At 43.1% G+C, this 27,878-nt stretch overlaps 1 protein-coding gene across 2 annotated transcripts in view; it reads right to left on the bottom strand.

Annotated features, from left to right (window-relative positions):
- Positions 1 to 27,878, bottom strand: part of COLEC12 (collectin subfamily member 12) — a 213,688-nt gene that overhangs the window by 83,728 nt on the left and 102,082 nt on the right. The window contains exon 1 of one of the 2 annotated variants that reach the window (XM_024121024.3): positions 7,230 to 7,379. The exons of the other annotated variant lie outside the window; for it this stretch is intronic. The gene's annotated coding sequence lies outside the window, so the exon portion shown is untranslated. Of the gene's footprint in view, positions 1 to 7,229; positions 7,380 to 27,878 lie in introns of those variants that run through there. 2 annotated transcript variants of the gene reach the window in all.

The following is a 27,878-nucleotide window of genomic DNA, read 5'->3' as shown; positions in this document are numbered from 1 at the left end:
TATTTTATTATAGTCAAATACCACCTCATTTTAAATAGAGGCCTTGTAAAATTGAACTAGATTGATGTCTTAGAGTTATCTGTGTAATCTCTAACTCCATCCGCCTAATTGGATCATCGGCAATGGCTCTTTCGGCCATTAGTCTTAATTAGCATGGCGCCACCATTACCGTGCATGCACACGTGGCTTCCAAGCGGGAGCGCGCAATCACCCACCGGCCTCTTTATAAAGAGAGTCACTCAAAGTTTTTGTATGTGTGTGGGTTTCCCCAGATGTCAACCACACATCCAGCGAAGTTTTTAAACGTCCGTTTAAATACGCTGAAGTCATTTCATTAACTACCTGTGGCCACTCATGTCCGAGAGAGCTGGTATGTCAGAGACATGGACTAAAGAGGGATGTGCTGGGGAAATAACTGAAGGTATTCCTGGCAACTAATTAACGTGACATGAAAACTAGTTTTGGCCACAAAATCTGTTTCCCAGGGCAATTTGAACAGGAGCTGACACATCAGCAGTTGCCATAACTGACTGTGCTTATAAGATTCTCACCTACCTGTATCTCCCTTTCTTTTTGGTCGAAGAACCCTTGGGAGAGCACACACCTTCCCTCCCCAAACCAGGGTCAGCTTTGTTCACATTTTCAACACGAGTAGAAGTTTAGCTTTGGACGCCCCTTGCCTGTATCTCTGCATTGCCCTTCTTTCTTCTGAGCGTCCTTTCTGCATCCTCATAGGCTCATGTGCCTGCCAGCTACTGGAAATGCCTCGCTCCAAGTACCTCTTCATCTGACAACATACACTCCCTCTCCTGGACAGCGTGTAAGCCAGGCGTTAGAAGGAAAGCAACATGATCACATTATTCACAATTCAGTGTGAAGACAGACCAACTCACCACAACTCTCCTAAGAGTATTAACAATTGAAAAGATGAGCTTATTGTTATCATTGAATTTATACTGATACACTTTCAGCCAATATAACTTTGGAAAGGAACTTATTTTAGGGAGAATTGGGAAAGAATGTTTGAAAAGCAAGATACATATATCCATTTCACACACACCCACACCCGTACACACACAGAACCACGCTACAGAAAAATATACAGCCAATTTTTAAAATGAGATAGCGCTATAGATCCTAAAGCGCCCTTTGAGTTTCTTAAATCCAACCACAAGTCACAAATAAAGTCATCCCTGGTCTTCCTCCACTAATTCAGAATAATCCTCCCCTTCCCTCACCCTACTCCCGGAGAGAATCAAGCTCACTCAGTGCCACCCACAGACTCAAGCCTGAAGAATGGATCTGGAAACTTGGCATGGTACTTCTGAAAAAATTGCTAATCCCCGAGCCTGGCCAGTGGATGTGGAAATCTCATTCGTGGTCAGAATCACACTCACAGATCAGGCCACAGATGGGAATACATTTTCCACCATGGTATCCACAAACCTCATCTATAGCTTTCTGATGAGTGGCTTTTGTTCTAAGTGAACGGTCAAAGATAAGCTCCCAATAGAATTTTTTTCTTTAACACTAAAAGCACAAATAAAAACAAAAGAAAACAAAACACTGCGCGAACACACTGCCAGACTCTTGTTTCACAGGTGCCACCTGTGGCAGTTTCCAGGACCTGGAAGTGCTTTGCCCAGCAGGGGACGACACTGCTCCCAATCACATCTGCATTCTCCAAGAGCAGGCCTCAGATGCTCCCAAAATCTGGGAAGGGAAGAGAGTCCTGATACACAAACCGTGGTTTGTTATGGAAGCAGAGATGGCCTACACCTTTCCCCCTATGAGCTATTTTTGAACAAGAAGCAAGATGAGAAACTTGAATTGGAATTTTTTGAAGCAGAAACTACTCTCTGGGACCCAGAGGTTTTTGGAGATGTTCCATTATCTATTTCCTGGCACTAAGGATCATTCAGCAAATGACTCTTTTCTGTGCTCAAAGATGAAAACGATAACAGAGGCAAAGGACTCCTTTGGTGCATGTGCTATAATCCCTGAGAGTGAAGAAGGCTCTGCTTTCCTAATGCTTTTGTCAGTTTAGCAGCAGGTCACAGAAGGCACCTGGACACCCCTTGCTGCTACACTGGTGGGACAGACATTGTCCCCACAGCAGCAAACTGGTGTTTGTCAGGAAGTAACCAAGCGTGCAGGGAGCTGTGTTGACAGGGAACTGGTTCCACTCTTTTTTTCTTTTGTTCTTCTTTCTTTTTTAACCTGAATTTCCAGTTGTATTGCAAAGCCATTTCTAAACAATGGATTTCCCAAACCAGTCTCAAATTTGGCTGTCAAAGGGTTTTGTTTCCACTGAATTAACATAAACTCTAACAATCTGGGAGGCTGGAGAGAAGCAGGCTCTTTGGTGTGTAGCTGCTTTCATCTTGCAGAACCAGTAAGCTCCCAAGTTTCGAACTGAAAGAGACTCAGGAGATGATGTATCCTCTCCTTTGGGGAGGGTGTGCAGGTGCCAACTGGAAAGAGGTAAGTGGTAATGTGTGTGCACTAACAGAGAACAGGGAAGAACATTCTGGAACATTTCATCCTGATCAATTTGGAGATGGGTTGCTTTTGGGAACCTTTGGCAAGTAACTGCATCAAAAGTGTCTCAGTTTTTTAGTGGATACGTAACGTGTTGAGTTACCAGGTCTGCCCACCATTCTGAGATCCGGAATCTCCTCCCTGGCTATAAACTGGGGATATTTGGTGCTATATTGAAATCACCCTTTTGAGTGCTTGTGGCTCTCTAGTTATAAGTAATTTTGCTGATCTGGAGGAGAGTGCTGTCTTTTGGGACCCTAGCTTACAATTTAGTGCATTGTATCAGCAGTGGCATTGATGTCTGAATTTCACCCCCTCTTTGTATTTTCAGGGAGAATCAAGTGAAAACAGTCTATATCCACAAAAGTAACACCAAAGTATATGCACACCAAAGTAACTAGATACGAGTTAGCTCTTTAGATGTTCAATGAAAAAGTAGAAAAGAGGTGGCAATGCTTCCACTTAAGTAGAGTACTCCGAAAAGCAATTACTACAACATACAGAGGTCATCCTCGTATTTACAATACAATACAATACTTATTTACAATAAGTAAGTTAGCTTTGAGAAGATTTGATCACTGAATAGCAATAGGTAAGATTATTTAAAGTTTCTCCAATGTTTGAAGCTACTCTTGCATTATACCGAGAATATACACGTCCACACACTCATGTATGGAAACATGTATGTATGTTTGGTAAATAGAAAGGTGAAAGAACAAATTCTTGCATTGTCTCTGGCCAGTGTATACCTGGGGCCATGCGTGGGGTCCAGGAACTAGAGAGTGCTCATCCTCCCATGAACAGATGCCTCCCTTTAGCATTCCTGCCTAAGGAGTTGATATTTTTTCTGAGTTAACTGCAGGGAGCCTTCCAACCCTACAGTGTTTGGAATTTTTTCCCAACAGGCGCTCCTCTAGCCTGGTGGCTGCTGAGCATGGTCATCGTGACCTACAGTTCACTGGTCCTTTGGGTAAGTCAGTTGGGCCTGGGAAGGTAGAACAATAACTATATTAAAATCAAAAGACCTGGGTTACGATCCTGGTTGTCCCACCTCACATCCATGCCAACTTGATCAAGCCTCTGTTTTCACATCTGTCAGATGGGATAATCATACCAGGCCTGCTCAAGGTTTTTATGCAATTCAACTTAGATACTGGATGGGAACAATGGGAATACATTTTACGAGTTGTACCATGTTGTATAAATATTTGGGATTGATTTATGTTTGGCAAAATTTACACTTTTACCTTAGATGCTATTTGGTGAAAGCCACAGGCCTTCTGAGACCGAAGCAACACACATACACACACACACACACACACACATCAGCCTCTTGAACCTAGGTTTGCACTTCACACAATTACTTTAACCGCTAAGGAAAAGAACCAAATCTCAAAAGATGCTCAACCCACAGCTTTACTTCTGTAATGTGAGGACTTTTTACGCTACCACTTTCAACCTAGATTCACAGCAATACACATGCCTGCAGGTCAGGGAACTCTACTTAGCAACCCAGCCTTAATTCCAGGTCAGTTGGAGCCGAGCCATGGGATTGCACTATTAGTCCGGGATAACCAATTACTTTCCTTCCATGATTAAACGTCTTTGGAAAAATATTGTTTTCCTTTGTTACATAACCCAAAGTTCAAATGCTTTTGTTCTTGAGGTCTCTGCCAATGAATGGAAGCTCAAGTTTACTGCCTGCTGTCCAATACTTTTTAAGAGCCCCATTGTAAGAAATAATGTTCATGGATGATTGCCTAAAAGATATGAAGAACTTCTATTTCTCTAGATACTCTAAATTGTATCCGCACACCAAGCCAAACCATGGAAAAGCTGCAGGCTTAGGCTGAATCGTTCTGGCCCTGTGTTCAGCTGGTTTTACTGAATTACACTTTGGCAGTATGCCATTGGCTTGCATTGAGGGACATTACAAGAAACAGTCCTATAAAAATTGCTAGTGCAGGGAAGATATTTCCACTGTGTCCCCACATTGAGCCTTCGATGAGAATCAATGGAGAAATTTCCGTTGGTCCTTAGTTACAGCAAAAGCCTGTTTCTTTTGAGCAATTGGCTTTTTTTCATATGGGTATAGCAAAGTTCACAGTTCCCTTTTTGCTTTGGCATCTAGGAAGCTCAGAGTCAATTTTTTTCCCACCCCTAACAACTAACAGTACATAAACTCTATATGAACTAACTATTCATGGTCTTATATTATTTTTCATCCCTTATATTCCCTACACTTTAATTTCTTTTCTATGTAATGTGTGTTGGGGTAAACCCCCTGAATCTTTTTGAGAACAAATGTGTATGGAACTCATTGGCCCTGCATAAGGCCTCTTCTAGATCCCAATCCGCCTTTTCAGCCTTGTCTTTGGCCACTTTTTACCCTGAATCTGTGCTCCAGTCACACTGAGCCACGTCACACCTTCACGGTGCTGTGTTCTTTCGTGTTGTTCTACACCTGCCTGTGTAGGTTCCCCTGCCTGGAATACCCTCTACCTGTCTCTCAGTCAAGCAAAAGCCTGGCAGAACGCAAGAGTTCCCGTCTCTGTTCCTGTACAGCTCTTCATCCACACCATCAGCTTATCACATACATTATACAGTAGACCAGGTACACCCTTCTGTCCTTTGCTAGATCATAAACCCCTGGAAGGCAATGTCATTGGCACTTGTCTTTGTATCTCCAGATACAAAGTTCCAGATGTACAACAGGTCCTCCACAAACATTTGTAAAATTAACGAGTAAATGAGCGCTCCTGTTCCAGCACCAGCACGTGGGACCCTTCTGATGCTTGTTACCAAGGTTGATAACAAAGTGCATTTTAACATTCGCAACCTGGTGGTGGCTGCTAGAAGCACAGGGGCCGGTGATGCCGTCTTCCAGAGTGTGGGGTACCGGTCCTCAGAGCAGACCCCAATCCTCCAACTCTCTTCTAGAGACAGCAATACTTGGATGCTCCTGCCGCCCCGCCCCACTACCACCTACGGCATTTGCTACTTGGTCAGTTTCAGCTGTTTGCCATTGGTGAGGCTAGCACCAGAACAGCAATCATGGGAAGCCAGAAACAAAAAAGTGCAGCTGATTCTGGTTTGTGATTCTATAGGCCAGAGGAGAGGGGCCCAGGAAGGTGGATGGGAGGCAGCCTGGTATCCTGGGGGCAAATATCTATGCATATGAGCGCAAAGGAAAGTTAACACCAGAAACCAATTACTCAATCAATTTTCCAAACACTGGGGTGGAAACGATGCTTCTCCAGCCTCCCTTTGTTCTTCCAGTGCCAGAAGAGTGTTTCTCGTTTGCTCAAGAATCCAGAATATTCTTAGGATGATGAAATAGAACATGAAAAGAGCATCACAGTGTTCTCAGCAGAATGCTGCATCGCGACATATTAAAAGGGCCTTGCACAGCAATGTTCAATACGGTAAGCAGTTACTTTCTACCTTGAAGGTTTCCCAGTTTTGTCTCTTGCTTTGGTGCTTGCTTTCCTTCAAAATCTAACAATAAAACTAATGGGGGGCTTCCCTGGTGGCGCAGTGGTTGCGCGTCCGCCTGCCGATGCAGGGGAACCGGGTTCGCGCCCCGGTCTGGGAGGATCCCATGTGCCGCGGAGCGGCTGGGCCCGTGAGCCATGGCCGCTGAGCCTGCGCGTCCAGAGCCTGTGCTCCGCAACGGGAGAGGCCGCAGCAGAGGGAGGCCCGCATACCACAAAAAAAAAAAACAAAACTAATGGGATTATTACTGTTTCAACAGGAAGACCACTGAATCCAACGCCTCCATTTTACAAATGCACAAGCTGAAGCCCTGTCAGATACAATGACTTGACCAAGGCCACAGACCAAGGCAGCAGAACCAATACTGGACCCCCAGCCCACTGTTCCTCCCAGGACACCATACCGGCTGCCTCTTTGTAGGCATCCAACAAAAAGCAAGTACAAATAACCAGAAGCTCCTGGGAGAATAAGCCAGTCCATTTGTTTCCACGTTGATGCCAACTCAGTCCAAAAAACTCTGGTATTAAAGGGCTAACAGACTTAGTTGACGGACCCAGCAAGTGATTAATGAGTACAGGGACTAAGGTTGTAAAGAGATGCTGTATCTTCAAGCTTGGCGTCTGGGACTGGTTCGACAAACACTCTGGGAGAACCTAGCGCTGACCCAGTTGCTGGAAGGAGATGAGGTGATTGAAAGCCAAGTGTGGAAGAATGCAGCAGAAACCTAAGACTCAGACCTCCTGCTCTGCTGACAAACGTGTTATGTAGGTCACTTGGCAACAGGACATGGCGTGCATCAGCAGAAAGACACTCGGGATTTCTGCAGTTGAGGTGGGAGGGCACAGGGCCCTACAAACAGTTCGCAATTCAGTTGGGAGTGTCACAAGGAAGGTGAGAGTGTCGGTGCCTTACAGTCTCAATTCTGCTACAACAGGCCGTCTCATCCCCAATTTTAGGGGCCAAGGGTGCCCACGATCTCTCGGCACACACAACACAAAGGGCAGGCTCGTGAGAGGTGTACCGACTCAACCACAGAAAGAGCACTAGACATTTTTGAGTTTCTGATTGCCTTTTTTTCAAACAGTAAAAACATGGATAATAATCCTTCCCAGAAAAATGTGAGGTTAAAAGTTTAATCTGAGTTCACAGCACACACATTCCAAGGGGGCACCGTACTTGGGGAAATTACTCACCTAGAGTTTATGTAAGTTCCGAGGCGATTAGAGTCAGCCGACAAATTGGAGCCAGAACACGTTTACATTTAAGGCTTAAAATGTAGATTCCTCTTACGGAAGAAAGAAGGGTGTCGGGGCAGGGGGTGGGGGAAATCACCCACCACGCAATGTTTCTTGTTAAGGGACCAGACTCCATTAAGTGTCAGTCCGTCATCTCAAAGAGTGTGGAAGATGCCAATACACGATCCCTCTCTGCCCGTCCCTCTTGAAAAGCGCACGTCACATCTGCTTGCAATCAGCATTTATCTCGCGGCGTGCGTCTGACTCATTGGGAAAACTCAAAGCACATGTCTATTCCTGCTGAGGCGCCGGCCATTACCATGCAATTTACAGGCCCTATGCAACCCTGAGCACACGGCCAAGGAGCCGGTCCCGGCTGGGTTTGATGACTTTGCTACCAGCTTCCCAAATGGAGGTGACATCCGTGTCAGCCTCCACGGAGCTCTCTTGTCACTTCCCAGCCCCAGTCACAATGAATGCTTCTCCTTCTTTGGTGAGGACCCCAAAGAGAAAGTGTTTGGGGAAGAGTGGCCACATGTAACTAATGGGGAACATGTGGCTTGTTAGTTTCTGGAAGCAAACGGCATGCGTGCAACCCATCCAAAAAAAGCCTCGGTCAAAAAGCAAAATCAAAGTACTCTTTTTTCCGAATGCCTGCAGTCTCTGGGATTGGAGCTTGGTGATTGCAGCACACTTTTCACCTGGGTTTCTCTCCACCACCTAATCTGATTTCAAGCGGCCTCTCTAACAACACTGAAAAGGGAGTGCAGCATGAACCTACTTAACCGTGGCCTATACCAAGCCACACTCCAGGTTGTAAAGTGAAAATTCATCAGACTTAGCATTTTGTCTGCTGGATCTTTTTTTTTTTTTTCCTTCTGATTTTGGCTCTAGTCGGCCACACATTAACCGTGGCCTATACCAAGCCACACTCCAGGTTGTAAAGTGAAAATTCATCAGACTTAGCATTTTGTCTGCTGGATCTTTTTTTTTTTTTTCCTTCTGATTTTGGCTCTAGTCGGCCACAAGTCACAGCAAGGTCATGGCCATAGCGGGTCCACAGAGGTGCCTTTGTGTAAGTTATAAAAAGGTGACCCCCTCCAGGCAGCTCAGCCCTTCCAGGAGCCTTTCTGCAAAGCAAAACCTGCACCAATGAATGTTGCAGCACTGGCAGGAGCTCATCAGCCTTTCCTTTCCAGAAATCTTGAAAAGTGATGGACACTCTAAAGTTTGTTCACCTTAACTGGAAAAGGCCACACCAGGCTGTTAAAATGCAAGGGGCCAAAGGCTCGAATAAAAGTCTACCATGCACCCCTGTCTGTGTTCTCGGAATGCTGGACCTCTGCATGGAGAGGCTGGCATGAGTTATCTAGACCCAATGGGCTTCCATCTGGCCAGGTGACCCTGTAGTATTCATTTTGCTCTAGAAGCACCTCCTAGATGGAACTGGTTCCTTTGGTGAGGTGGTGTCCACTTTCCTTGGGTCCTTCCTTAGTTCTGCATATCTCTGGAAAGATGGGAGATTTCCTGTCCTCCTGGTTTGTGCAGAATGTCCTCCCTGTTCTTTACTTCTCATCAGTGGCCTGTATCTTCCCTCAGACTTTGCAGGCAGGCCTGTCCTCTGAGGCCACCTCTACCTTTGAACATGCCACCAACCTTTGACCATCAACCTCAGAAGATGCCATTTCCTAGAGCAGTGGGTTCTAAGCATTTTGAACATATATCCTCCAAATCCTTATTTTTTTTAATTCTTTATTTGTTAACATATACATTATCTACACAGGCTATTACCATTATTTAACAGTTCAAGGCACAAAATAGATTTTGAGATTTATCATAACAATTATACATGTAAATTTTCATCCAGATTCCCAGTGACATTTTAAAATTTTTGGAGGTTTTTTGGCCAACTGCTTAGTAAATCAAATTAGACTGCCACTGTTTCTACCTTGTAACACTGTGACCCTGTAGTGTGGTTGGCAAACATTTGGCAGTGGGAGTAGCAAGAGGGCTACTTCTGCCATTTTTGTGCGGGTTTTCTTGGGAACTGTATGGTTAGAGTGTTATCTTTAATCCGTGGTTCCTTTATAGGAGTCTTTTCAAGCCATGTGTCCCTGTTGTCAAGGTTAAAACTAGATAATACAACTGGTAAATCCATTTAACCAGGCACAAGGAACCAGGCACAGGACACTCCATTGCCTTTGAATTGGAAAACCTGGAGACAAAAGACTAAAGACTGGCCCATTCATTCACTCAGGGTTAATACCAGGTCAGGAAAAAAAAGCAGAGGGAACTTTTTTGGGGGCTGCCAAAAGAATGCTCCTTTCACAGTTGATTCCACGTCTACATCATTTCTGGTTTAGAGCACTTCCCAACAAAGGAAGGGAAGCGACAGATACCAAACGTGTCCCAGTGTCTCAAATGCCTCTAAAGGGAAGCAGGTAAGGTATACGACCTAGCTTCTTAGGTTTAAAGAAACCCAAATCAGGGCCTGTCTTCACACGTCTTTCCTCCACTGAAGGTCAGGGAAGCATGGGAACCACGAGACAGTGGAGGGAACCATGCCGTTCCTCCTCCCATTGGCCCATATGCTGCCTCTCATCCGGCAACAGTAATATCTACAGTCTTAACACCTCCAGTAAACTGATTTTTGTCACCCCATTCTGGGTTTGCAAAAATGAGAGCTGCTATAGGCACATTCAATCTCAAGGGTCACAACTGCTAGTTTTAGAGGGATGTTGCTACTTTATCCAAGACAAGCAACCACTGTCAAGGTGAGGGGAACAAGCAGCACATTCCCTTTCCGCCCACTTCTATGGTAAAAACCCCACATCAGCAGATTTCTCCACTGTTGCCAGTGAAGACTTTTCTCTAATGCTTGAAAACAACCGGCCCGTCCCACCCAGGCTCCCTGGGAAGGTGGGAGCAGCTCTGCTCACTCAGTGGGTCCTGATGCAGGGCAGGGCCCTGGGGGAAGGGCGGGTAGCTGCCTGCAGCAAGGTCCAGAAAACCTCAGGATGGGAAAGGAGGGTTCAAGCTAGGGAGGAGTTAGAGGAGCTAGTTAACCATAAGCTAACTCTAAGTTAGCTTATACACTGAACTATCCAACTCAGAGGCATCCACAATGAAATTCATAGAAGTCAATAATTATATAAAGAACGAGAAGAAAACTGACATTGAAGCCAACAAAAGACAGGAACAAAGACAGGCAAAACCCCCATGTTTTCTGGGCCGGCGGGAGATACGTGAGCTAACGGCTTTGCTCTCATCCACATGCTGCTTCTTTCCTCTCTACTTGGAGGCGTTCATATACCCGTGGACTTAAATAAGCCAAGAAGGAAAGAATCAAATGCCAGCCTATATGCAGTATCCAGACCTGAAACCTAACCTAAACATATCCAGATTCCTCTGATCTTGTTACTAATTTAAGACAAGAGAGTAGGTCCAAATAATGCCAAGCATCTCAGGGCCACCCATGGAAACCAGGCTACTTTATCAGCAGCTCAAGGCACTATTTATAAAACGCAAAACCAACCAAACAAAACAACCCAAAACAACCCAAACCCGAAATGCCATCCTGGAAAATGCACAACAGAGTCTGAGGTCGAGGACATTTTCTACCCTGCTGGTCTCAGGCCAAGTGTAAGATGCTACTGACAGAGTGAACTTCAGACGGCTGGGGGTGGGGGGTGGGGGGGGTGACCCCAGCACTAGAGATCTGGTGGGTGGGTGTGGCCAGCAAGTGGGGGCTGAGGAGCGCTCACTCAAAAGGATCCTTCTCCTCTGTCCCGAGCTCCTGCCGCTGGAGCCCTTTCTTGTCAAACCAGCCCCGAGAACAGCCCGAGCTCTGCCACCCCACGTCATGTCATTCACTAATTTATTCGTCCATTTAGCAAATATTTATTGAACTCCTCTGAAGGGTCAGGCCCTGGGGATACACACATGAATGGGACACACATGGCCTCTACCTTCATCTGAAGCTTTCTCTAAGTCTCTCTGGCAGGTTGTTGGCTTGAGTTTTCACCCTGGTTAAAAGGCAGATGCTGTGGGGTAGAACTGTGCTTTGTGTTCAGTAAGTGGAGTTTTTCAATCCAGGCTGATGCCCGGTGCTTGGAAGGAGCAGGCCCCTGCCCCGGCCTGGGTTGGATGTGTGGGGAGAAGCATGGTGGGAAATTAATTTTCATCTGCTTCACAGTCTGCTTGGGACTAACCCAACCTAGGACAGAGCCCCCATCTTGGCTCAATCCTCAGACAGCCCTTGTTAGAGGGCGCCTCGGGGTGGGGGACTGGAGAGGCTCTATTTATTCTGGGTCTATAGAAAATCCCATGACAGTTTCAGCAAGGACTTGCCGTTCTCTCTTAGTATGAATACAGAACCCTCTTCACCTCCATCTGTGTCCCCAGCACAGGTCTGCTGGTAGTGCTGGGAGGAATGAAACTGCAAAAAAAGGCTGGGGCAAGTGGGTATCTAGAAGATGGAAAAGGCCCAGATAAATTCTAATCTGGATAATCTCTGCGTACTGGATGATGATGTGCCCTCAGAGTGGAGCAAGTTTTAGTCTAAATCATGCCAATTCTGTGTTCAACAGTTTACAGGCTAAATGGATCCTTTTAGTCTGTCATAAGTTCATGCACTTGGAAGGACCAATAATGTAGACTTAATCATGCCATAAACTTAAAGGAAACGAGGGTCCAGGGCGTGAGGAGAAATGAGCTATTACTCCTCTGGCAGGGAAAGGCCATTGTATTTCATGTATGATTTGACCATGCTTCAGGAAAGCAATTTTGGCTTTAAATGATACATTTCTTTCTTCTTTATTAGGCTTCCTGAAGGGTTATTTTACCCGCAGGTACTTTCTACACTGAGTAGTATTTCAGTTGCATTGCACAAACCCAGAGGTCTTTTTTTTTTTTTAATACAATTTATTTTATTTTATTTATTTATTTTTGGCTGTGTTGGGTCTTCGTTGCTGCGCACGGGCTTTCTCTAGCTCTGGCAAGTGGGGGCTACTCTTCGTTATGGTGCGCGGGCTGCTCATTGCGGTGGCTTCTCTTGTTGCGGAGCACGGGCTCTAGGTGCGCGGGCTTCAGTAGTTGCAGCAAGCAGGCTCAGTAGTTGTGGCTCATGGGCTCTAGAGCGTAGGCTCGGTAGTTGTGGCGCATGGGCTTAGTTGCTCCGCGGCATGTGGGATCTTCCCGGACCAGGGCTCAAACCCATGTCCCCTGCATTGGCAGGTGGATTCTTAACCATTGTACCACCAGGGAAGCCCAAACCCAGAGGTCTTGCAGAGATCTCAGTAATACTTGGTATGTCACTACCGGTCAACAACCAGCAGACTGTGGTTCTGGAAACCTGAGACGCACACTCGGATCTGTGATGGATGTTTATAACTCTAGGGATGTGTCTTCAATCATTGCAGAAATGCCTGAGCATGTGGCTGTTGGTTGTGCAATGTGAGACGTGACTGACAGTGTCTCTTAAGATGGGCATTTGTGCCATTATTTATTATTGTTCTGGTAACATTTACTATTTCGGAGTGCTTGTTGTTCTGTTCTAAGAAATAACAATTTGAGTATGGATTTTTTTCAAAGTAAGTAGCCTAAACCTCCTTTCCCTGAGTTTTGGAGCAAGGCATCATCTGGGAACATATGGTTACAGCTTCCTGAAAAATAAACTGTCCTTCCTTATTTTGTTAAAATGCATTCTTTATCCCTAGTGAAACCAAGATGAGATTAGTTCATGGAATTTTATTTCCTTGGGACTTATCTACATGGGGACATGAATCTCATTAGAGCCTCTGAAGGCAAGGGCTAACAGGATGCAGACCACCTTGCACATGGATGTGAGCCCCACCCAACAGTTCTCACCTAGGAACTGCATATGCTCGGTTGTGATACTATCTGCATCCAGGCTGGTTTCAACCTCCTTAGTATTTAGGTATTTTAAATTAGTTATTCATCAGTGAAATCAAATATTTTTATTTGCATTATAGTGCTTCAGATCTGTCACTGCTCATGCACCACACGGCATGTGGGATCTTAGTTGCCCAACCAGGGATCGAACCCATGCCCCCTGCAGTGGAAGCACGGACTCTTAACCACTGGACCACCAGGGAAGTCCCCCTGGCTGGTCTTTTAAATAATTCCTCTATAAAATCCCCAGCAACTCTGTCAGTCGAAGCCATGCAGTTACCTTTGGCTTCCTTAAGGCATTCAACCCTTATTCCAGAGGAAACAGACCAGGTTTTCAAAAAGCAAAACTGTTTTCGACTCCTTAGTTCCTCATGAAAGCACAATTATTACCAAGAGAAAAGATACTTTCTAACTGTCACTAAGGACTTCTCCTCAGTGTTCTGTGATATCTGCAACTGAAAGTCTCCAGGTGTCAAGGGGAGGGCCAGGGCCAGGGCTGGGCTTAGACTCACAATGCATCCTCCTGGCACCCAATGCTCTTGATTATGAAGTTGGGCTCTCTTCTCCCTTAGAGATCCTCTAAGAAGTACCTCAAGAGAATATGCTCAAAAATTTGCTTCAGTATAATTCTTGGGGGCATGGCAGTGGCCACACCGTGTCATATGAGCTTCATAGCAGGCTTCAAGCCCTCTTTCTTCAGGGTCCAGGGACAGGAAGGCTGAAAACCGTCTGTGCTACATGACGACCTGGAATTCAGAGGACCCAAGAGGGCCTGAAAGGGACATTTGTCTTCTGGAGCAGTTAACACTTGGCTCCAACAAAGGCCTCCCTCCTAAGACAGCAGAAAGAGTTCTACTCTGGAAGGCACAACGAATGGTCTGAGTTCAACCATGGCATCACCGTGGTTAATGGTTTCCTCACCTGTAAAACGAGGGTTTGGGTATATTCAACAACCTTCCAAACCCCTTCCGGTTCTCATTTGTGTGACTCTGTAATTCTATTCTACATAGAATTATACCCTAGCAGACCATGGTAGACCAAAACTGTAACATAACAGTACGAAAGAGGGTATTTATGGCAGTTAACCATGGCCAAACAACACAAAGCCTACCAGAAGTGAGGCGAGAAGGTGACTTCTCATGACTCCTTTACTGCAGAGATCTAAAAGATCCAGGAGAAATCTGGCAGGGATCTAAAAGATCCAGGAGAAGTCTTGCCTTGTGATATGTTCAACCTTCACATAATAAGGGTCTTAGCGGTAGGTGAATTAGGGCTATCTCCATGACTGGTATAACGATCCCACTCCTCCACCCTGGGCAGTAGTAATAGTTTGTTCTTTGCCTTCAGGTGTATGTTTGGGAGCCTCTTGGAGGGTGAGGCATGTGCACAAAAGCTAGAAGCACATAAATCAGGCACAAAGTGACTAAGTAACCGTGGCCTGAGTGACCACTTTGGGAGAGCATCTAATTGTTTCACAGGAAGTGTCTGACGGTGCCCCTGTTCCTGACAGTGAGCCATCTGGATTCACTTCTCCTTCAAGGGTTAATTTACTTTGCCCTTCAAACGGGGTTTTTTTCAACTTTCCATCTATAGTCTTAGCACTCAGAAGAATGCTAATCCTACTGAGAGGACTTTGAGATACTTGGTTCCTAGGCTTTAGGAAACAAAGACTGAGAGCTATGTATGATCAGCTTAGGAGAGACCTTTTGAAAGTAAGAAGTACAAACTAGATCAGGGATGACACAATAATGATAGAAGGACTCAGCCTGGGACTTCCCTAGTGGTGCAGTGGTTAAGAATCCGCCTGCCAATGCAGGGGACACAGGTTCGAGACCTGATCCAGGAAGATCCCACATGCCCCGGAGCAACTAAGCCCGTGCACCACAACTACTGAGCCTGTCCTCTAGAGCCCATGCGCCACAACTACTGAGCCTGCGCTCTAGAGTCTGCGTGCCACAACTACTGAAGCCGGCACACCTAGAGCCCGTGCTCCGCAACAAGAGAAGCTACCGCAATGAGAAGCCTATGCACCGCAACGAAGAGTAGCCCCCGCTTGCCGCAGCTAGAGAAAGCCCGTGCACCGCAACGAAGACCCAACGCAGCCATAAATAAATAAATGAATGAATGAATGAATTTATATTTTTTAAAAAAAGAAGGACTCAGCCTGGACCAGAGCCACTGCCTAAGGGCAACCAGGTCTTTAATGAGTGGAACTGGTAACTAATAGCAAACCCCACTTTACCTTCTGTGTGGTTTGTTGTATGTACACATGAGTGGCAAATTGTGTAAGGTCTTCACTTATCACAGAGTGTGATTTCAACCACTCCCAAGAAATCCTTTTGTTGTCTTCATACAGACCCTGCGTTAAAAAAACAACAAAAAACAGACAAAAACACACAAACAAACCAAACAACTTTCAGGGGTTGTTATAAATAGATTTGAACACAGGTGACCATAAAAGACAAGATTCTGATGCCCAGAGTGGGAAAATTCAGGCTAGCAGCACCCACCTGCCCCACCCTGGAATACACAGAACACAGACAGCACTGGGTGTGCTAACACTATACACACTTGCATAGAGGCACTAAAGAACAGTATATTAAGCAAAGAGTGTTTTGTTGGTGGTATTTGTTTTATTTTCACTGATGATTTACTGTCCAACCTTCTGAAAAGACAGTTTTAACTGAAAACACATCCATCTAATTTCTTTTGGAAATCTCTATCAAAAAGATAAATGGAGTTGATGATTACAGTTGTATTTCCATTAGCTAATCAAAATGATGAGCTGAGGAAATTATCCAGTTTGGGCAAAGGTAAGAGGATAGTTATCCTTTCAAATCTAAAATGTCCACACTGCCAATTTCACCAGGTCATTGGGCAGCCTTCTGATTCACCTGAAGCCAGGTAAACATGGCGCAGGGTTGGCTCACCTGTCGTTCTCACATTCCTATAGTTTAAAAAAAGGGGGTGGGAAGAGGTTTTCTTTTGCTGCTCTGGAACTGGAAGAACCCCAAGATCCAGCCCAGGTCATTTTCCCTTTTTCCCCAAATGTATTTCTAGTTGGTTTATTTTTTTAATTTATTTTAGGTAAAATGAGAATAGCAAAACCACGTGAAGGTTAAGCATGAAATGGAAACTCTGATGTCTTCAGCTTCCCACATGGCAGCACCAATGTGCTTGTGTAATACAGTAGCGAAAGCACTGCTAGCTGAACTTTGGTGACTTCTTTGGATCCCTTGAAATCTGTTTATTCCCTTGAACTGGAATAATTCCTGTGGTTTTGTTTGTTTATTAGCAATTGTTTTTCAAAGTTTGGAAAAATGTAGCAAAAAAATAGAAAGAAAGAAAAGCAAGTGATAAAACAAGAATATCATTCCTCTGCCTGCTATTTACAAGACACTAAAATGAATTAAAATTTACTCTAATAATCTCCAAGAATCTCAAAGTACCATTTCATATGTTTAAAGATATTATCAGTGTGATAGAAATTTATGGGGAACTGGATTATGATGTTGTAAACTAAGGCTTCTTTTGACCAAGTCATGAACTTGTGCTCCTGAATGAAACAAAATATTCAAAAGACAGGATGGAGCCACATATTGATTTAAAGTGGGACTAAGGATGGGGCTCTATAAACTGAATGAAAATTAGCTACCACTGCACAGGCCTTTCAACCAGGTGGATCCATTCATTCATGGCCACATGGCAGGCAGCCATAGAAACAAGTCACGGATTGCAACAGTGGAGACTTCTGGTCTACCTTCACATCTGCATCTCTCTTCCACCCCATCCCATCCTGTTCTCCTGGCTACCTCTGCTGGGCTTCTGAACCTTTGACTTTGCCCTCCTCTCTGGCTCCCTGCTTGCCCCTTGGACGGGCATGGGACAGTGGCCTGGCGCTCAGTGCTCTCTAGGACTGGCTTGCAACCCTCTTTGGTTCATTTTTCTCTTGTCTCTTTGGGTAATCACTTCCCCACTCAGGGCTGGGCTCTAGACCCCAAGTTCAGCTTTAGCCACCTGTCCAGTACTCTGAGCAGAGTGACCCCAGACCCCCCCTGAGACGACTGGACAATGTGAGTTAACAGTGGGCACCTTATATTAAGGTGCCTGTACTCCCCAGGCTGCCCTTCCTGTGACGGGACCACAATTACCTGAGAGGGGTGTCCATCCAAACCCCATTTCAAAGGCATTCCTTGTGATGTCTCCAGGGAGCTAAAGTATGAAAAAGCTCAGAGACGGAAAGGTGTCTAGAAGTCTTAGTCAGAAATGGAGTGTGTTAGGTAGGGTTCTCTAGAGAAACAGAACCAATAGGATGCATAGGAATTGGTTCATGCAATTGTGGAGGCTGAGAAGCCCCAAGAGCTGCGGTTGGCAAGCTGGAGACCCAGGAATGCTGATGGTTTAGCTTCAGTCTGAGTCTTAAGGCCTGAGAACCAGGATAATGGTCACTGAGACACTAATAAAAGGTCAGCACAGTGCCTGGCCCCTGATAGGATTACAGCAAATGTCAGTCTCTTCCTCTAACTCCATAAGAATCAAGTCTTATTAAAATCTGAGAAACAGAAACATTTATATCATACATGTAATCCACCTGTGTTTTCAATAAATAAATAATACATCACATACTGCACTTCCTTTAGCAGTCTTTCTTTTCAATCACGATCTTGTACTAAAAACTCCTGTAGTTCACAAACAGAAAAAAAAAAAGATGTCAGATTTTGAACGTGGAAAGGAACGAATGCAGGATTAAACTTGAATTATTCATAGCTGTCTCAAAGTTGAAACTCTCCAAGGAATTCAAGTATTGCCAAATATCGAGAAAAAGAAAAAAATGGGGAAAGCAAAAAAGAAGGAAAGAGATTTAAGCTTATGTAAGTCGAATTTCAGAGACACGAAATAGGTCTAAACTCATTAATGTGTACGGGGCTCCTTAGGAAATAACTTTGCTACAACTTATTTCACACTAAAACAGGGGATGAAATGCCTGACTCAGAAAGGACTGTGTTCCATAATTATGATCAGCTTATTAACCTTAAACAAAGTCAATGATTTTTCACAACTGAAAGAATATTATCTGGATATTCTGCATGCAGACAAATGTTTTAGGCTCTAAAAGAAATGTCTCCTTCTCTCCAAAATGCAAGCATTCCTATAAAGAGTGTTGATGAGTTGCTTTACTTATGACTCTGTAGGTATTTATTTACTACTGGAATCCGTCTATTATACCATGGGCACACTTAACATAGCAATACTGGAACATGTTAGCATTGTGGAATCTCACTAATTTGATCCTATAGGTATTTATTAATTACCTCCTATAAGTAAAGGACTCCTCCCTGCTGATGCAGTTATATCTACATTTATACACATAACCACACATATCTGAATAGGCTTCACCTAACTGATTCGGAGTTGCATGGGATTTACTAGGCATGGGCACACAAAAGAAGCAGGAAAGATCATCTCTGTGTCAGTGAGCTGACAAGCTGACTGAGGCCTGTGGTGGGAGAAAAATGTGGGCAAAACTGGCCTCAGATCCTGGCTCTGCCAATTATTAGCTGTGTGATCTGGAACAAGTTACTTAATTTCTCTGAACTTCAGATCTCACCTCGGTAAGTCAGGGTTAATAATACCCTCCCTGTAGCGTTATTCTGAGGATTAAGTGAAATTATGCGTAAAGTGCCAAGCACGTGGTAGACACTTTTCTTCTTACATAAATCCTAGAAACAAATGTTTCCTGCAGGTGGTTTGGTGCCCTTCTGGTTTGTTAAGTGATGCCGCATGTGCATAAAATACTGAGCTTGGAAAACCAAGCTGACTAAAAATTAAAGCTTAGGACTCCTGCTTCCAGGAGGATGAATTGGACACACTTTCTCCCATCTCTCCTGTTAAGTATAACTAAAACCCTGGACATTAGATTTAAAACAAATTTAAGAAGACCCTGATAGGTGGAGAAAAGAAGGCAGACTAGCTAGGGATCTCAGGACCCATGGAACAACACTGTGGCGAGTTGTTCTTTCTTTTTGTTTCACATGCCCCATAGTTAGAATTGAAGCCAGCAACTCTAACCAAAGTTAGAAACACCAAAGGGCACAGATGAAAAAGGTCCCAACAAGAGCCTGCTCTCTCAAGGAAAGGGGCAGCCTAGCAAGACCGCAGACATTTAAATAATAAAAGCTGTGCTCCAGCCAAATACCACACACATGAAAATGGTGGCCCTACCTCTACCCATGCCAGCCAAGCCCAGGTGGGGAGCCTAGACTTCCCCACCGTGAGGTGCCCCAACAACCCTCTGGAGTGGTGTCAGAGAATGCCCACTGGAGAATCAGGACTCTCACCATTGCCTAGTGATAACAAGGCCACCCCACTGTGGGGTCAGAGGAGACCACGGAGAGAGCTGGAACTTCCACCCCTGCCCAGGATTGATGCTTAGTGATGAGCTATGACGATAATGAACAAAATGTCACTCCTCAAGTGTCAATGGAGGCTGAGTGGGGGACCTGGATTTCTGCCCCCACCTAAGCAATGAGGTGGTGCCCACCCCTGCCCTGCCAAAGTCCTGTCAGAGAGAGCCAGCTTAAAACGGATTTTGGTAGGACCCAGAGTCTCATAAAATAATATGAAAATATCCCAGTTTCATTTGAAATCACTGTCATACCAAGAAGCTGAAAGATCTCAAACTCAATAATAAAAGGACAATCGATACCAATACCCAGAAGACACAGTTTAGGATTCCCTGCCAAGAATTTTAAAGCAGTCATGAAAACTTGCTTCAATGGGCAATTATGAATGTTTCAAACAAATGAAAAAGATAGAAAACCTCAGAAAGGAAATGGAAAGTCTCAGCGAAGAAACAGATGACCTAAAAAAAAAAAAAAAAAGAATCAAATGGAAATTTAGAATAAAAAGAATACAATAACCAAAATAAAAAGCTGATTGGAAGGGCTCAACAGCAGAATGGAGGGAACAGAGGAAAGAACAAGTGAACTGGAAAGTAGAATAGTATTTTATCTGGACAACAAAAAGAAAATAGATTGAAAACAAGATGAGCCTCAGGGGCCTGTGGGACCAAAACGAAACAAAACAAAACAAATCTAACACTCATGTCATCAGAGTTTTGAAAGGAGAGAAGAGAGAGGAGGTGGAAGAGTACTTGAAGAAATAATAGCTGTGAAAACTCTCAAATTTGGCAAGAGACATAAACCTACAGATTCAGAAGCTGAATGAGCCCCAAACAGGGTAAAGCCAAAGAAATTCATGCCAAGACAAATCATAATTAAACTTCTGAAAGCTAAAGACAGAGAAAAAAATTTGAAGGCAGAAAGAGAGAAACAACGTTTTACTTGTGGGGGAAAAACAATTCAAACAACAGTGGCTTTCTCATCAGAAAAATTGGAAGTGGAAACAATAATTTTCAAACGTGGAAAAAAACACACAAACAAATAAAACAACTAACCCAGAATCCTATATCTAGCAAAAATATCCTTCAGGAATAAAGGGGGAAATGAAGACATTCTTAGAGGATGGAAAACTAAGATGAGTTGTAGCTAGCAGACCTACTCAGAAAGAATAACTAAATAATTTTCCAAACAAAAATAAACAGAAGAGACCTGGAATGTCAAAAAAGGAAAGAAGAATATAGTAAACAAAAATATATGTAAGTGCAATCGATTTTTCTCTTCCTCTTGAGTTGTCTAAATTATGTTTGATGGTGAAGTAAAAATTTTTGACAATGGTGCAAAAGCCATGCAGTGGAGGAAAGACAGAATTTTCAACAAATGGTGCTGGAGTATCTACAGACAATTCTCACACCTTGTATGAAATTTAACTCAAAATGGATCACAGACTTAAATATAAAACATAAAACTTTTAGGAAAAAATTAGAAGAACATCTTTAGGATCACCAATAGGCAAAAAGTTCTTAGATTTGATACCAAAACCACAATACATAAAAGGAAAAATTGATAAGTTGAACTTCATCTAAATTAAAAGCTTTGCCTCTGGAAAAATGTCTTGTTAAAGGGTTGAAAAGACAAGTTACAGCGTGTTAGAAAATATTTGCATACCATATCTCCAACAAGGAACTAATAGGGAATATAAAGAACTTGCAAAAACCTCAACAGCAGAAAAGTGAATGATCCAATTAGAACATGGGTGAAAGACATGAAGAGACATTTCACCAAAGAAGACAGATGGCAAATAATCACATGAAAAGATATCCAACATCATTAGTCATTAGAGTAATATAAATTAAAACCACAATTATATACCACAACACACCTATCAGAATAGCTAAAATAAAAAATAGTGACATCTCCAAATGCTGGTGACGATGTGGAGAAAGTAGATCACTCACACACTATGGTGGGAATGTAAAATGGTACAGCCACTGGAAAACAGTTTGGCAGTTTCTTAAACAATGAAACATCCGACTACTATACGCAATGGCACTCCTGGGCATTTATCCCAGAGAAAGGAAGAATTGGGTTCATACAAAAATCTGTATACAAATGTTTATAGCAGCTTTATTCACAAGAGCCCCAAACTGAAGACAACCCAGACGTCCTTCAATGGATGAATGGTGAAACAAATTGTGATGTATCCATCTCATGGAATACTACTCACCAATAAAAAGGAATGAAGTACTGATATATGCAACAATCTTTTTTTTAATTGAAAAAAAATTATTTTTATTTTTTTATTTTTTAAATCAATTATAGTTGATTTACAATGTTTCAGGTATACAGCAAAGTGATTCAGTTATATATATATTCTTTTTTTAGATTCTTCTTCATTATAGGTTATTATAAGATATTGAATACAGTTTCCTGTACTATACAGTAGGTCCTTGTTAGTTATCTATTTTATATGTAGTAGTGTGCATTTGTTAATCCAAATTCCCAGTTTATCCCCCCCCTTTCCCCTTTGGTAACCATAAGTTTATTTTCTATGTCTATGAGTCTATTTCATTTATATCATTTTTTTTAAGATTCCACATATAAGTGATAGCATATAATATTTCTTTCTTTGTCTGTCTTACTTCACTTAGTTTGATCATCTCTAGGTCCATCCATGTTGCTGCAAATGGCATTATTTCATTCTTTTCTATGGCTGAGTAGTATTCCACTGTATACATATGCCACATCTTCTTTACCCATTCATCTGCCGATGGACATTTAGGTTGCTTCCATGTCTTGGTTCTTATAAATATTGCTGCTATGAACATTGGGGTACATGTATCTTTTCAAACTAGAGTTTTTGTCTTTTCCATATATGTGCCCAGGAGTGGGATTGTTGGCTCATATGTTAATTCTATTTTTGGTTTTTTAAGGAACCTCCATACTGTTCTCCACAGTAGCTGTACCAATTTACATTCCCCCCAACAGTATAGGAAGGTTCTCTTTTCTCCACACCCTCTCCAGCATTTATTACTTGTAGACTTTCTGATGATGGCCATTCTGACTGGTGTGAGGTGATACCTCACTGTAGTTTTGATTTGCACTTCTCTGATAATTAGCGATGTTGAGCATCTTTTCATGTGCCTCTTGGCCATCTGTATGTCTTCTTTGGAGAAATGTCTATTTAGGTCTTGGGCCCATTTTTGGATTGCTTTGTTTGTTTTTTGATATTAGGCTGCATGAGCTGCTTGTAAATTTTGGAGATTAATCCTCTGTCAGTTGCTTCATATGCAAATATTTTCTCCATCGGCAGGCGGACGCGCAACCACTGCGCCACCAGGGAAGCCCCTCACTGTAGTTTTGATTTGCATTACATGCAACAATCTTGATGAAGCTCCAGGGAATTATGCTCACGGGGGGGAAAAAAGGGTACACATTGTATAATTCTGTTTATATAACATCCTTGAAATGAAAAATCATAGAAATGGACAGCAGATTAGTGGTTGGTGGAGATTAAGAAGGTGGAGGGGAGGGAAGTTGGTGTATCTATCTATATAAGAGAAATGTGGGAACCTGTGATAACGGACATTTTCTGTATCTTGACCCTACCGATGCCAACACTCCGCTTGTGCTATTGTACTATAGTTCTGCAAGATGTTACCATTGGGAGAAACTGGGGAAAGTGTACAGAGAATCACTTTCTATTACTTCTTACAACTGCATGTGAATTTACAATACTATAAAATTTAATGCTCCAGAGACGACTTGCAAACTGGTAAAGTAAGCAAAAGCAAAACAAAACAAGCAAACAAAAACCAAACTCTTATGGAAACATGGTCTTTAAAGATAAAAGAGTCCTTACTTATCAACTTGTCTGATTTCTTAATCTGAAGTTGGCAAATGGAGGCCCAGAGGTGGACTGATTTGCTCAAGGACAGACCTGGGACTCTGACCACCAAACAGTCTTGGTCCCAGACACCGAGCCTGTGGGCCACAATGAACACATGTAATGTCTGTGTAGTTAAGAGGGGATGCAGGAGCTGTTTCCTTATCTGAGCACAGACTACTTCACTTGAATTACTTCACTGCTTTTCTGCACCTAATAAAGCTACTGTCACAAAGACAAGGGAGTAGCCTTGATTTTAAACGTTGAATTCAAAATGCATTTGTGCAACCTTGGAATGAAGCCATTACTTATGATCATTCCTCTAGAATTACACACATTGTTCAATTCAAGGTAAGAACAATAAACATTTGCATGAAGTTTTACAGTTCATTAACACCTATATATTCATTATTTCACTTGATCATAGCAACAACTCTATGTGGCCTAGGAATTATTGCCATCTCCAATTTTTAGATGAGGCAACTAAGGCGCCATAAAGCTATATAACCAACCCAAAGTTAAAAACTAGCAAATGCAGAATGAGGGCGCCGACCTAGATTTTCTATCTTCAGTTACTGCTGCCTGTTCCTCGCATCTGTTGTGTTCTCCCAGATCTAGGGACAAGATATACCTTAATCCTTACAAAGCTAACCCCATCCTGGATGGAAATTCCACTCTCCAGACCCCAAGTTAGGCTTAATTACTTACCATCCTGGCTCCAGACCTTCTCTGCACCATCCAGTCATTCTACACAACCACATGCTCTTATTTTTGTGGCTAATTGAACTATAATTATTTGTTCAACTCTCTTATACTAATCTTTGTATCTTCTATAATAGATACCTATTGACGTGACTCATTCGTAAAAGATGCCTTTCTTGTCTTGTTTGTACACCGGTCTGTCTTATCTGATGACCTCTTTGAAATTTAAAGCCTTTTGAATTTAGACTTTAGAAGTTTCTACAAGGCACTGGCAAGCAGGTGATGTATCACCACAGAAAAGGAATTGGCTCTTCAGGAACTAAGAGAAATAGAATAAATAACAGAGCTTTTCTGGCTACATGTGCAATAACATGGAGATTTATTCAGTTGCCTGCCACAGTGACATATGAACCTAATTACACCGTAATTCACGTCTGTCTTTCTTCAACTACTCAATACTCTGGTGTTGAATATGTTAGGCTTATAGTAAGCTGGAATGAAGAAAAATAAATAAGAAACGATAGTCAATAGCACTAGTTCCTGGTCAGGCTACTGAATTTCACTGCCCTCAAATGAGTTATCATTACACTAGTAGATGTGGGTGAGATATTTATGGGGTAGAGAGATGACATTTAAACCTTTTTCTGGATTATCCAGTTCTTATTTTCTTCTTAAAGAAACATAAATATCTAACAGATCAAAATTCAAACCTGACCTGTTATGGTGCTGACCCACAAAAAAGTCAATTTGGGAATTGTTTCATCAAAAACCAAAAGCCAACTGAAAATAGTAAAGGCCAGCCAGGAACATGGAGTGAAGTACTTATCACATGCTGGCTATGGTAGGTGACTGAAACATGAAACAGGACTGGGTTTTAGGAGATTTGGAAGAAAGGAAAAAAAGAAAAATGAATCCACTCAGAGGTTGAAAAGAGAGTAAAGGAAGAGTGACCGCCATGATATCTATGAGCTGTGGGTCTCTCTAACTACTCCCTCAATATTTTGATTAAATGTCTTATTACGATATCCTAGAGAAATTCCACCACTCACTTTAAGTGTCTTCTGTGCCTCCTTTCCATTAGGGAATGGCTTTCCTTATGAGCAGGGAGGTAACGAAGCTTTGGGACTCTTCCCCGCCCAGCTGTGCCCCCTCACACAGCAGGAACACTGTTCACAGGCTTCTCTTTCAGAGAGGGTCATGGGAAGCTCCAGCTCTAGGGAAGATCAAGTTCTAATACGTCTCTGTACTCAAAGTTTTTTAAACTAAGGATAACATTAAAGTTAGAAATCCTGTCTCACCCTGCATTCTCGACAGCATGAGATGACATTTGGCTAATCAGGGGGAGGTAGAAAAGGAAGGAGGGAGGGAAAAGGCATTCCAGGTAGGGGGTCCAGCAGGTGCAAGGGCATGGATGTGAGGGACAGTGTGCCAGATTTAAAGAACGGCAGGAGCTAGGTTCATTCATTTCACACGTACTGTTGAGCACCCGGGCCAGGCATTATTCTAAGGGTTACAGTGACCAACCCAGACAAAGCCCCTGCTCCCATGAACCTGCCTCTGAGCTGGGCATAAAGGGGTGGGGAAGAGACGTAAAATAAACAAGTAAAGGAACATGAAATATATACAATGGAATACTACTCAGCCATAGAAAAGAATGAAATAATGTCATTTTGCAGGAACATGGATGGACCTAGAGATGATCATACTAAGTGAAGTAAGCCAAACAGAGAAAGACAAGTATCACATGATATCATTTATATGTGGAATCTAAAAGGAAAAAAAGACACAAATGATGAACTTATTTCCAAAACAGAAAGAGACTCACAGACACAGAAAACAAACTTATGATTACCAAAGAGGAAAGGAGGTGGGGGAAGGATAAATTAGGAGGTTGGGATTAACATATACACACTACTATGTATAAAATAGATAACCAACAAGGCCCTACTATATAGCACAGAGAACTATACTCAATATTATGTAATAACCTGTAAGGGAAGAGAATCTGAAAAAGAATATATCAATATATACAGATATATATATGTATGACTGAATGGTTGTGCTATACACCTGAAAGTTACATGATATTGTAAATCAACTATACTTCAATAAAAAATTTTTTAAAAAGGAACATGGGGCTTCCCTGGTGGCGCAGTGGTTGAGAGTCCGCCTGCTGATGCAGTGGACGCCGGTTCGTGTCCCGGTCCAGGAAGATCCCACATGCCGCGGAGCGGCTGGGCCCGTGAGCCATGGCCTCTGAGCCTGCGCGTCCGGAGCCTGTGCTCTGCAACGGGAGAGGCCACAGCAGTGAGAGGCCCGCGTACCGCCAAAAAAAAAAAAAAAAAAAAAGGAACATGAAAATATCAGATAGTGATCAGCACTATGCAGAGAATCCAAGTGGCTGCTTTGAGCTTGGGTCCTCAAGGAAGTGATTATTAAGAGGAGATTATTAAGTGATTATTATCAAGGTGATTATTAAGTGGAGATTGAATGACAAGAAACCAGTCATACCAAGAACACTGGGGAGAAGGAATAGCTTATGCAAAGGTCCCAACACAAGAAGGAGCTTGAAAAGAGAAAGAGGGTCAGGGTGGCAGTGGCGAAGGAACACGTCCTTAGCTCCAGTCAACATTCAGACACGCTTCTCACGTCTAAATGGAAAAGGGGAGGTGTTTCTTAATGCTGTTTCACTTATTCCCCAGTCTCTCTGTGACGTCTATAGATGTATGTGAGATATTGGCTCTACCCAAATATTCACCGACACAGGTTCAAACCCAGATTCCAAAACCCTGCCTTGTCCTTCTCGCCATCAGCCTGGCTCCCCTTCCCCAGAGCATAACCACAGATGAGCCACGTTCCCAGGGCCACTGTCAACATGTCTATCAAGTGACGTGAGCAGAGTCTTGCCCTACCCTCTGGCCGGGAGGAGATGATGGTAGGAAGTGAACATGGTGGAGGTGCTGAAATGGTAGAGCCAAGTTCATTACTATCAGCCTCAGAAGCATGATTAACAGAGGAGAGATTTCACTTCTAAGGCCTGTTGCTGTCAGCAAGTTCCAAGAAACATTGGTCATTGCTATAGCAACTGATTTCACATGCATCAGCAGAAATCGTAACAGTATTAGTTCATCCTGGAGACAAGCTGAAACTGCCTACAATTAGTGTTCCCCATTTCCTCTAATGGTGCTGGCACTGCCCTGATCTTTTTGCCTTTCTCTAACCACTTTGGGTTACTCAGTTTTCTGAGGCCTCCCATTTTTCTCCCTGAAGAGGATGGTGCCACCCTAGACAATTAGGCCGTTTATGTGCTGTTCCGAGCCTTCCAAAGCCAAGGTACCTGGCGTTGGGGAATGAGGATCAGAGAGGGAGAAATCACAGTATTCAGAGTTTAAAGTTCTGGGCTTGGGCAACAGCTCTACCAGTTAGCTCTCTGACCCACAGAAGCAGTTTACTTAACCTCTCTGTACTTCTGTTTCCTCATCAGAAAAATGGTGCTATTAGTATTACCTCTCTCATGAGATCAGCATGTAGAACAAAGTAAAAAAATGGGTGTGAAAATGCTTTGTAAGTAGAAGAGCCGTATAAGTACCAAGTATTTGCCTGAAGCAAAGGATCTTTTCTTCCTTTTAGGAGATAAACATCCAAAATGATGATATATATCTATTAAAAGTCCTTACAGGGGCTTCCCTGGTGGCGCAGTGGTTGAGA

The sequence above is a fragment of the Physeter macrocephalus genome, chromosome 19 (genome assembly GCF_002837175.3).
Source record: "Physeter macrocephalus isolate SW-GA chromosome 19, ASM283717v5, whole genome shotgun sequence".
Classification (NCBI taxonomy): domain Eukaryota; kingdom Metazoa; phylum Chordata; class Mammalia; order Artiodactyla; family Physeteridae; genus Physeter; species Physeter macrocephalus.
Note: the sequence above shows the minus strand (reverse complement) of the source record. Positions and strands in the feature narration are given on the sequence as shown.